Source organism: Petromyzon marinus, chromosome 41 (assembly GCF_048934315.1).
Source record: "Petromyzon marinus isolate PM22_M1 ecotype Great Lakes invasive population chromosome 41, UKy_Petmar_22M1.pri1.0, whole genome shotgun sequence".
Classification (NCBI taxonomy): domain Eukaryota; kingdom Metazoa; phylum Chordata; class Hyperoartia; order Petromyzontiformes; family Petromyzontidae; genus Petromyzon; species Petromyzon marinus.
In genome coordinates, this window is record NC_133707.1 from 11,772,158 (window position 1) to 11,783,598 (window position 11,441).

Here is an 11,441-nt window from a genome sequence, read left to right on the forward strand (position 1 = left end):
GCACGGAGTCTTAGCGCACGGGGGGTTAGTGCACGGGGTGTTAGCGATGCGGCGTTAGTGCACGGAGTCTTAGCGCACGGGGTGTTAGTGCAAGCGTGTCAGAGATGCGGCGTTAGATCTGAGCGCGCGGTACCTGGAGCGGTGTGGCTGGGCGCTCTTGCTGGTGCCGTGCTGACAGCAGTGAGTGTGGAGTGGGGAGTGTGGAGTGGGGAGTTTGGAGTGGGGAGTGCGTGTGTGCCCTTGGGCTGTGGGCGGCCAGGGACAAGCACAGACGACCCTACCCCACCCCACACACACATAGCCAGATATATACACATAGCCACACAGCCAGATACACACATACATAGCCACACAGCCAGATACACACACACACATAGCCACACGGCCAGATACACACACACATAGCCACACAGCCAGATACACACACACACATAGCCACACGGCCAGATACACACACACATAGCCACACAGCCAGATACACACACACACACATAGCCACACAGCCAGATACACACACCTACATAGCCAGATACACACACACCTACATAGCCACACAGTCAGATACACACACCTACATAGCCACACAGCCAGATACACACACCTACATAGCCACACAGCCAGATACACACACACACATAGCCACACAGTCAGATACACACACACACATAGCCAGATACACACACACACATAGCCACACAGCCAGATACACACACCTACATAGCCAGATACACACACACACACATAGCCACACAGCCAGATACACACACACACATAGCCCCACAGCCAGATACACACACACATAGCCACACAGCCAGATACACACACACATAGCCAGATACACACACACCTACATAGCCACACAGTCAGATACACACACACATAGCGACACAGCCAGATACACACACATAGCCACACAGCCAGATACACACACACACATAGCCAGATACACACACACCTACATAGCCACACAGCCAGATACACACACACCTACATAGCCACACAGCCAGATACACACACCCACATAGCCAGATACACACACACACACATAGCCACACAGCCAGATACACACACACATAGCCACACAGCCAGATACACACACCTACATAGCCAGATACACACACACACATAGCCACACAGCCAGATACACACACCTACATAGCCAGATACACACACACACATAGCCACACAGCCAGATACACACACACACATAGCCACACAGCCAGATACACACACACATAGCCACACAGCCAGATACACACACCTACATAGCCAGATACACACACACACACACATAGCCACACAGTCAGATACACACACATACATAGCCAGATACACACACCTACATAGCCACACAGCCAGATACACACACACACACATAGCCACACAGCCAGATACACACACACATAGCCACACAGCCAGATACACACACAGCCAGACACACACACACACATAGCCAGATACACACACCTACATAGCCAGATACACACACACACACAGCCACACAGCCAGATACACACACCTACATAGCCAGATACACACACACACCTACATAGCCACACAGTCAGATACACACACACACATAGCCACACAGCCAGATACACACACACATAGCCACACAGCCAGATACACACACACATAGCCACATAGCCAGATACACACACCTACACAGCCAGATACACACACACCTACATAGCCACACAGTCAGATACACACACACACATAGCCACACAGCCAGATACACACACACATAGCCACACAGCCAGATACACATACACATAGCCACACCGCCAGATACACACACCTACACAGCCAGATACACACACACACACCTACATAGCCACACAGTCAGACACACACACACATAGCCACACAGCTAGACACACACACATAGCCAGACACACACACACAGCCAGATACACACACACATAGCCACACAGCCAGATACACACATAGCCACACAGCCAGATACACACACATAACCAGATACACACACAGCCAGATACACACACACACATAGCCACACATCCAGATACAAACACACATATAGTCATGTACACGCAGCCAAATACACACAGCCAGATACACACACATAGCCAGATACACACACACATAGCCACACAGCCAGATACACACACATAGCCAGATACACACACACACCTACATAGCCACACAGCCAGATATTCACACATAGCCAGACACACACACATAGCCAGATACACACACCCTGCCAGATACACACACATAGCCACACATCCAGATACAAACACAAATAGTCATGTACACGCAGCCAAATACACACAACCAGATACAAAACAAAGACCCCGCCGTATAGTCTAAACAGACTTGGTGCAAGTGCTGTTAGCGAGTAGCACCTATGAAGGCCGGAACGGCACACGAGGGGGTGGGTGGCCAGCACCATGCCCGGCCGCCTTTGTCTCCCCAGTAGCGATGTTCACACACCGCACCAGGTACTCATTTGAGGCTGAGCCAACCTCTAGATAATCGTCACTGGGTGTCGACCGTGAGCGGGAACCAAACCCCGGTTCGCCGCGCAGCGCGCTAACCGCTACACTACCGCTCCCCACATAGACGCATACACAAAGACAAATGCCCCCCGTAACCCCTTTAACAGACTTGGGGCAAGTGCTGTTAGCGGGCACCGCCTATTCACAGAGATGCAGGGACTACGGCTGCAGAGGCCACACCCTCATCGCTCTGTCACGTAACCGCCCTTAATGGTAGCAACGTGGATTAGGGGCGACCACCACCAGCATCATCGTCACCACCACCACCACCAGGGCTTGCCAGGTGTTGTAGGCGCGGTGGCTACTGCGAAGTCAACTTGTCTCCCTCACCCCCCCCCCCCTCGTGCGGGGATTCTCTCAGCTGGCGGACAAAGCGACGAGTCGGGGACCCCCCTGACAGCCAGCACGAGATTTGTTTTCAACAACGGTGCAAAAAAAAAGAATAGGAATGATTTAAAACGCGGTTAAAATGTAAATGTATTTGAATGAAAATGCTTTAATTTACGTTCCACGTTACATTCTAACGTCACTCGCGTTGAAAAAACTGCGCCAAATCAAATATTGAGGCCCTACTCCACCGATTGTCCCCCCCCCCACCCACGCTGAGCTGATGATGTCGTTAACCACGCCACGGGATTTGGTCAAACTCCTGGACACCTGTGACAAAGAGCGTTACAGCTCATCGCATTCCTCCAGTGTGAACACATGTTCACGACTATCGTCGTCAATATTCCACAGGCGCCGAATATTCACGATAAGCATCGAGCGGCGTCGAAGCGCGGACGAAGACGACAGCGGCTGGAGGTACGGACCGATGACCGAGATTCGGCACTGCCCCTTGTGAGCCAGGCAGAGGCACGGGGCCCATGGGGCAGGCACGGGAGAGAGAGGCTCGGCCACGGATCGCGGGCGCCCCCCGGTGATGGGCAGTGGAGAGGCGGGAAGTGGGGAACCACAGGGGGGTTACGGGCTCAGTGGAACTGACTACGTACGGTGCGAAAGAAGTTCAACGTACATACAGAGACACCCAGAGAGGAAGTGTCTCACTGAGACACCCAGAGGAGAGAGTGTCTCACTGAGACACCCAGAGGGAAGAGTGTTTCTACTGAGACACTCAGAGGGGAGAGTGTCTCACTGAGACACACAGAGGGGAGTGTGTCTCACTGAGACACACAGAGGGGAGAGTGTCTCTACTGAGACACCCACAGGGGAAAGTGTCTCTACTGAGACACCCAGAGGGGAGAGTGTCTCACTGAGACACACAGAGGGGAGAGTGTCCCACTGAGACACACAGAGGGGAGAGTGTCTCTACTGAGACACACAGAGGAGAGAGTGTCTCTACTGAGACACACAGAGGGGAGTGTGTCTCACTGAGACACACAGAGGGGAGAGTGTCTCTACTGAGACACCCACAGGGGAGAGTGTCTCTACTGAGACACCCAGAGGGGAGAGTGTCTCACTGAGACACACAGAGGGGAGAGTGTCTCTACTGAGACACCCAGAGGGGAGAGTGTCTCTACTGAGACACCCAGAAGGGAGAGTGTCTCTACTGAGACACCCAGAGGGGAGAGTGTCTCTACTGAGACACTCAGAGGGGAGAGTGTCTCTAGTGAGACACCCAGAGGGGAGAGTGTCTCTACTGAGACACCCAGAGGGGAGAGTGTCTCTACTGAGACACCCACAGGGGAGAGTGTCTCTACTGAGACACCCACAGGGGAGAGTGTCTCTACTGAGACACCCAGAGGAGAGAGTGTCTCTACTGAGACACCCAGAGGGGAGAGTGTCTCTACTGAGACACCCAGAGGGAAGAGTGTCTCTACTGAGACACCCAGAGGGGAGAGTGTCTCTACTGAGACACCCAGAGGGGAGAGTGTCTCTACTGAGACACCCAGAAGGGAGAGTGTCTCTACTGAGACACCCAGAGGGGAGAGTGTCTCTACTGAGACACTCAGAGGGGAGAGTGTCTCTAGTGAGACACCCAGAGGGGAGAGTGTCTCTACTGAGACACCCAGAGGGGAGAGTGTCTCTACTGAGACACCCACAGGGGAGAGTGTCTCTACTGAGACACCCACAGGGGAGAGTGTCTCTACTGAGACACCCAGAGGAGAGAGTGTCTCTACTGAGACACCCAGAGGGGAGAGTGTCTCTACTGAGACACCCAGAGGGAAGAGTGTTTCTACTGAGACACTCAGAGGGGAGAGTGTCTCACTGAGACACAAAGAGGGGAGTGTGTCTCACTGAGACACACAGAGGGGAGAGTGTCTCTACTGAGACACCCAGAGGGGAGAGTGTCTTTACTGAGACAGCCAGAGGGGAGAGTGTCTCACTGAGACACACAGAGGGGAGAGTGTCTCTACTGAGACACCCAGAGGAGAGAGTGTCTCTACTGAGACACCCAGAGGAGAGAGTGTCTCTACTGAGACACACAGAGGGGAGTGTGTCTCACTGAGACACACAGAGGGGAGAGTGTCTCTACTGAGACACCCACAGGGGAGAGTGTCTCTACTGAGACACCCAGAGGGGAGAGTGTCTCACTGAGACACACAGAGGGGAGAGTGTCTCTACTGAGACACCCAGAGGGGAGAGTGTCTCTACTGAGACACCCAGAAGGGAGAGTGTCTCTACTGAGACACCCAGAGGGGAGAGTGTCTCTACTGAGACACTCAGAGGGGAGAGTGTCTCTAGTGAGACACCCAGAGGGGAGAGTGTCTCTACTGAGACACCCAGAGGGGAGAGTGTCTCTACTGAGACACCCACAGGGGAGAGTGTCTCTACTGAGACACCCACAGGGGAGAGTGTCTCTACTGAGACACCCAGAGGAGAGAGTGTCTCTACTGAGACACCCAGAGGGGAGAGTGTCTCTACTGAGACACCCAGAGGGAAGAGTGTTTCTACTGAGACACTCAGAGGGGAGAGTGTCTCACTGAGACACAAAGAGGGGAGTGTGTCTCACTGAGACACACAGAGGGGAGAGTGTCTCTACTGAGACACCCAGAGGGGAGAGTGTCTTTACTGAGACACACAGAGGGGAGAGTGTCTCTACTGAGACACCCAGAGGAGAGAGTGTCTCTACTGAGACACCCAGAGGGGAGAGTGTCTCACTGAGACACACAGAGGGGAGAGTGCCTCACTGAGCTTAACCGAAATGGGGAATATTTTTCAGATCCCAAAAAAATAGTTGACAATTTTAACCTCATTTTTCTGAAACTGGTAATCTTTTTGATAATGTATTGGGAGTCACCCCTGCTCATGCAAATTCCTACAACCCCGTCCAAACATTAAACGAATTTAGTTTCCAGCCAATCCGCGAAAGTAATGTTCTGAAACAACTGTCCTACCTCAAAGGGTCCTCCTCTACCGGAGCAGATAATATTCCCGTCTTTGCTCTACTAACTGTTGGTCACCTAATATACAAACCTATAGCCCATACTTTCAACCTGTCCATCAAAGAAGCATCAGTATCTCTAGAATGGAAACATTCCGATGTCCGTCCACTTCACAAAGGGGGCCTAAAGATGATCCAAATAACTACCGACCTATCTCAATTTTGTTCCCGTTGATGAAAATTATTGAAAAATTATTGACCTACCAAATCAGCAGTTTCCAGTCCACCAACAATGTACTACATCTAAAACAATCTGGGATCCGAAAAAAATACAGCACCACATCTGCTGCATTAGACTCTCTGAATTACATTTACAGTAGCCTTGATAATAAGCAGTACTCTGCCTGTCTTTTTCTAGACCTGTCTAAAGCTTTTGATACAGTAGGCCACAACACTCTGCTTAGTAAACTAAGATGCCTCGGTTTTTCCGAAAACGCAGTAAAATGGTTACAAAATTATCTATTTTCTCGTACCCAAACTGTATTCACAGATGGTTGGAGGTCAAACAGTGTTAAGATAACAAAAGGGGTTCCACAGGGTTCCATCCTCGGCCCCCTTTTGTTCTCTCTTTATGTCAATAACTTGGGCACTGACCTGGATCATTCCAGGGTAAATCTTTTTGCATATGACACGATACTGATTACTGCTGGCCGCTCTCCGGGTGACGTGATTGCTAAGCTACAGGGTGATTTCAACAAACTAAACATCAGCTAGTTGCTCTTAAACTAGTCCTGAATACCTCCAAAACCAAGGTGCTATGCTTCTCACCAGGACTAAAGCAGGAAGTTATTTTTCCCCAATTACATTCTTTAAATAATTATCAAATAGAGCAAGTCAATATCTATAAGTATCTTGGGGTCATCCTGGATTAAAAACTGAATTTTGAAGATCACATTGATTATCTTGGTAAAAAGACAAAAATAAAAATTGGTTTTCTGTATCGACACAAGCACTGCTTCCCCCTATGTTCCGTTTGGAATTGATTAAAGCTACCATACTGCCTCTACTTGACTACTGTGATATCGTGTATAAATCAGCCCCAAGTACTGTACTGAAGAAGCTTGATTCCATTTCGATTTAAAGCTTTCGTGACTGCAAGGATTAATCTTAATAGCTATGTTAAAGTCAAAGCTTACTTCTGTGACCAGTCACAAGCTAATCACTCAGCTATTTCAATGCTAAATTCTCCTGTTTGATATGTAAACCCCTTTGTCAAGGTGCCTCACTTCTCTAAACCAGCTTAAAAAACGCTACGAATCTTAACGTTCATTGAAGCTCTGTCGTCCCGACAGGTCTGTTCCTTTCACCTGAAGAAGGCCACTTGTGTTGTGGCCGAAACATCGTGACAATTTTATTGTGTTATTTTAGTTTATTAATTGCTTATTTTTTTCTCATTCTACGTGACTTTACCGAAAGAACCAAAGAAGAAGCTTGATTCCATCTATCACTCGGCGTTAAGATTTACATTGAATTGCCCATAAAGGACTCACCACTGTGATCTCTACATTGAGTCAAACTTAACATCTCTTCATGTTCGACGGCTTATGCACCAGATCTTATTTATTCACGATGTACTTTCAAAAAAATCCGCAGACTACCTGCTGGATCTCCTCTCTGTTTCAAAGAACAAATTTGACCTCAGTCCTTTGCTCATTTACCAGCTTCACATTCCCTATTGCCGTACAAAACTGAAGGGCCTTTGCTATTGATGCCCCCAGGGTCTGGAATTCTATTGCCAATAAACTGCAACTTGAATCGCTACCAATGAGATCTTCTCTCAAAACTGCTCTAGAGGAGTTGTACACCCCTAGCTGCCACTGCTATGCATTGGCGTAAAATTAAATAAAATGTTTTGCTCCAGATGACGCTGCAAAGTATTATCTGTATTTTTATTTAACGTGCTGATCTTGAAGGTGCATTGAAAATTGTGATACTCCGACTGATGCTTTTGTTGTTGTGGAGTAACTCATGCAGCCAGCTATGGCTCTAGGATTTGGTGTTACATGTTATTTATGTAGTTTATTGTAAAAATTCGGTCACAGTCCCTATGATCACTGTTACGTTGCAATTATGGCTTTATTTTTTGGTGATTTCGAAAACGTTTTTTGGTTTGGACATGTTTGTTTTGTTGTAGTACGGAGTTAGACTGATGGCCTTAATCTAAGTTTTCTTGTGGTTGTTGTTTGACTTGCATCCCACTGGGATTTTTTGCACACAGCGTTGGTGTACGGTGCTTTTTTCAGGAATATTTTGCTGTTTTTTCATGGATTTTCTGTTTGCACAGTCACAAAGTCACTTTAAGATGTTTTCTTGTTCGTGTTTTTGTTTTTTTGTTTGTTGTGGTTGCGCCCGATTCAAGAGCCGAATGGCTCACAGGGCTATACCAAAATAAATAAAAATAAAATAAATAAAAACATAAAATCTAAAACTAAATAAAAAAATATTAACTGAGACACCCAGAGGGGAGAGTGTCTCTACTGAGACACCCAGAGGAGAGAGTTTCTCACAGAGACACCCAGAGGGGAGAGTGTCTCTACTGAGACACACAGAGAGGAGAGTGTCTCTACTAAGACACCCAGAGGGGAGAGTGTCTCACTGAGACACACAGAGGGGAGAGTGTCTCTACTGAGAGACCCAGAGGGGAGAGTGTCTCTAGTGAGACACCCAGAGGGGAGAGTGTCTCACTGAGACACACAGAGGGGAGAGTGTCTCTACTGAGAGACCCAGAGGGGAGAGTGTCTCTAGTGAGACACGCAGAGGGGAGAGTGTCTCACTGAGACACCCAGAGGGTAGTAGCTACTACGCATGTCGTAGCTACTATACTGTATATGTGTGCTACTGGGAGAATCCGGCACTCCGCACGGAGCGATGCCTCCGCGCACGTGACTCGTGGCTTCCCTGCACCGGGCAAGCGGCGGCTTCCCAAGCCTCGCCTCTCACCTCGTCTTGCCACCCGTCCAGAGTTTCCTCCCGGGTCGCACCTCTTGTTAAGGCGACGGCTGCTCTCCCGGGGAAATCTCTCGGCCTTGCCAGGGACGTTTAAACCTCGCTGGTATTTTTTATTCTTCCAGCGGTGTTATTGCACTACCGCTCGCGACCACACATTGACCCTGTGCCTGTGAAATATGCTTCTACCCCATGTGGATGTCCTCGCGAGGGAGACAGTTCCGAATGATCCTAGCAGCATGCTACGGGCCCCTTACTTTCAAGGGCCCCGCGCTAAGGGGCCATCCATTGAGAGGGTTCGCAAAAATCTGTCAAAACTTGACCCCTCCCTCCCTGTACGTACGCTTGACGCACCCCCCCCCCCCCCCGAATCCTATAGAACGGCCGAAATTGAATCCACACAGAAACGATGAAGGATTAATAATATTAACGTGTTTAAGCAAACAGTCCACCGCTAGACTATCTAACTCATTTGAAGGCCAATGTAGATAAATTATTATCGAGGCTTCACACCCCCCTCCCCCCGTTTCCTATGCGTGCATTGTCAGTAGACGCAAGCGAACACATTTGGGTTAACCCCCCTCCCCCTCCATGGATGCTTTCAAGCTATTAATTCCGGTTCAGTGATTTTGCACTTGCTCTGTTACTATAGTACTATACTGCCTTCAACTTTTATGAACGACTGGATGTTTAAGGTTAGCGATTTGCCGTATTATCTACCTGTATAGCAAATGAAAAAAATACAATTACTTTACTTTGCAAGTTAAAAATGGATGTGCTTTAATATTTACGGTTTTTTTTTATTTAGAGCCCCTTTATAACATATGCTACAGGCCCCGCACGAGCTTAATCTGGCACTGGAGGGAGATATCACCTCGCCATCGCGACTGCACGTGGCGTTGCTGAGTACGTGCTCAAATGGGTTCGCGAAGTCAGATTCCTCGCGACAGTGTGGAGGAAGCGATGACGTGGATGAACGTCGACAGACGGACGATGAACACACCAATTTGTACACGAGGCCACATCCCGCTCGATGTGGGCGTCACGCACGGCGTGGGGACGTCACAATGTGGGGGCGTGGCTTCCCGAAGCGCTACGAACCGGGGCGACCCGATTTCAATTCCCGGTCACCAACACCCAGTGACGATTATCTGAACCAGTCCTGGGCCTCCCCTAGGTCGACTCAGCCTCAAATAAGTACCTGGTGCGGTGCGTAAACATCGCCATTGGGGAGACAAAGGCGGCCGGGCGTGGTGCTGTCCACCCACTCGCTCGTGTGCCGTGCCGGCCTTCATAGGTGCCCGCTAACAGCACTTGCCCCTACAGTATGTTCAGGCTGCACGGGTGATCTTCGTCTTGTCTCCGTCACACACGAGGCTGGGGTGTCACACGCATTGTGTCGAGTCCACGTTATTTTGGGTACTGAGTCACCCACCCTGGACGAGAGGGAACCGTTAACGACAACCGGCGTGTCTATGAACGAAACACGACGTTCCGGGAGACGTGCCAATTCCGTGGGGGGGGGGGGACCGGGACAGGTGGCAACCGGGTCACGCGCGAAATTGTCGGAACAGAGGTCACGCGCGCGCGTTCGCTGGCACCGTGACCCGCGTGCCCCACCGCCCCCACCGCCGTCCCCTCCACCGTGCGTGACCGCGCAATCGTCGGAGGTGGAAGTGACGGCCCTGTCAGGGACGGCCCAAACGTGGCCAGACCACCACGCCCCCAACTCCCCCGCGCCCACCTCGCCCCGGCACTGGGTGGAGGTCGTGCCCACGCCTCCACGTGTCCAGGGATATTTTGGGAGGCGTCCGTGCGGCGCGGGAACCGGATTCCTGGCGCGTGCCAGGGCTCTCTCTCCTCTGTCGTTTGGTGGGAGTTCACGAAAGCCACGGTGGACGTGTCAACACGAAGCGCTGAGGAGCCGCCTCTCGTCCGAGACTTACTGGGGCCGCCGGCTTTCCCAGCGCAGACCAATAGACGGATTTCTCAGCCGGCACCAGGTACAGAGCGATCGAAGCCGTGCAGTTGTGGACTGTCGCAAAGTTCCACGCAACGATACCGGCCTCTTGCCGTGGATGCGCCGCGGTTGTGGAATTCCCTGACGTTGGAGATTCGTTCATCCGCGAGTTTGGAGACTTTTAAGTCTCATCTTAAAGCTATATCTTCTTTAGTCGGTTGATTCCATTGAGCTTCTCGATCTCTCTTGGCCCTTTCCTTATTCTTATACGTTAGTGGAAGGCGCCTGGCAAAAAAAAATGCAAATTAGCAAATAATGCTACTAATTATCCACAAGGTAATGTCTTTATCTTTCACGGCACGGGTCCACACCGTCATCCTCGCTCTCTCTCCCACAACGCCCCCAACTCCACCACCCGCTCCCTCTTTAAACCTCTTCCTGTATCTGCCCCTCGTCGCACTCCGCCTCCACCAATCGTCATCCCCTCTCACCCTCCCCTGGCCTCATCGTCCCAACCCGACACTCACAGCGACCCTACAGCTCTTTTCCCTCTTGAACGTTCCGGCCAATCCTCTTGCTCCCCGTTCCCGAACCAATCAGATTCCTCTGTTCCAGGGATCGTGTG

At 50.4% G+C, this 11,441-nt stretch overlaps 1 protein-coding gene across 3 annotated transcripts in view; it reads right to left on the reverse strand.

Moving 5' to 3' along the window:
* The window catches only part of LOC116950964 (myozenin-2-like), a 47,114-nt gene extending 36,290 nt beyond the window's left edge, over nt 1-10,824 (reverse strand). The window contains exon 1 of one of the 3 annotated variants that reach the window (XM_076073394.1): nt 10,803-10,824. The gene's annotated coding sequence lies outside the window, so the exon portion shown is untranslated. Of the gene's footprint in view, nt 1-133; nt 284-8,850; nt 8,973-10,802 lie in introns of those variants that run through there. The other 2 variants (XM_032969181.2, XM_032969180.2) reach the window with 2 other exon arrangements.
* Nucleotides 10,825-11,441: the final 617 nt, after the last annotated feature.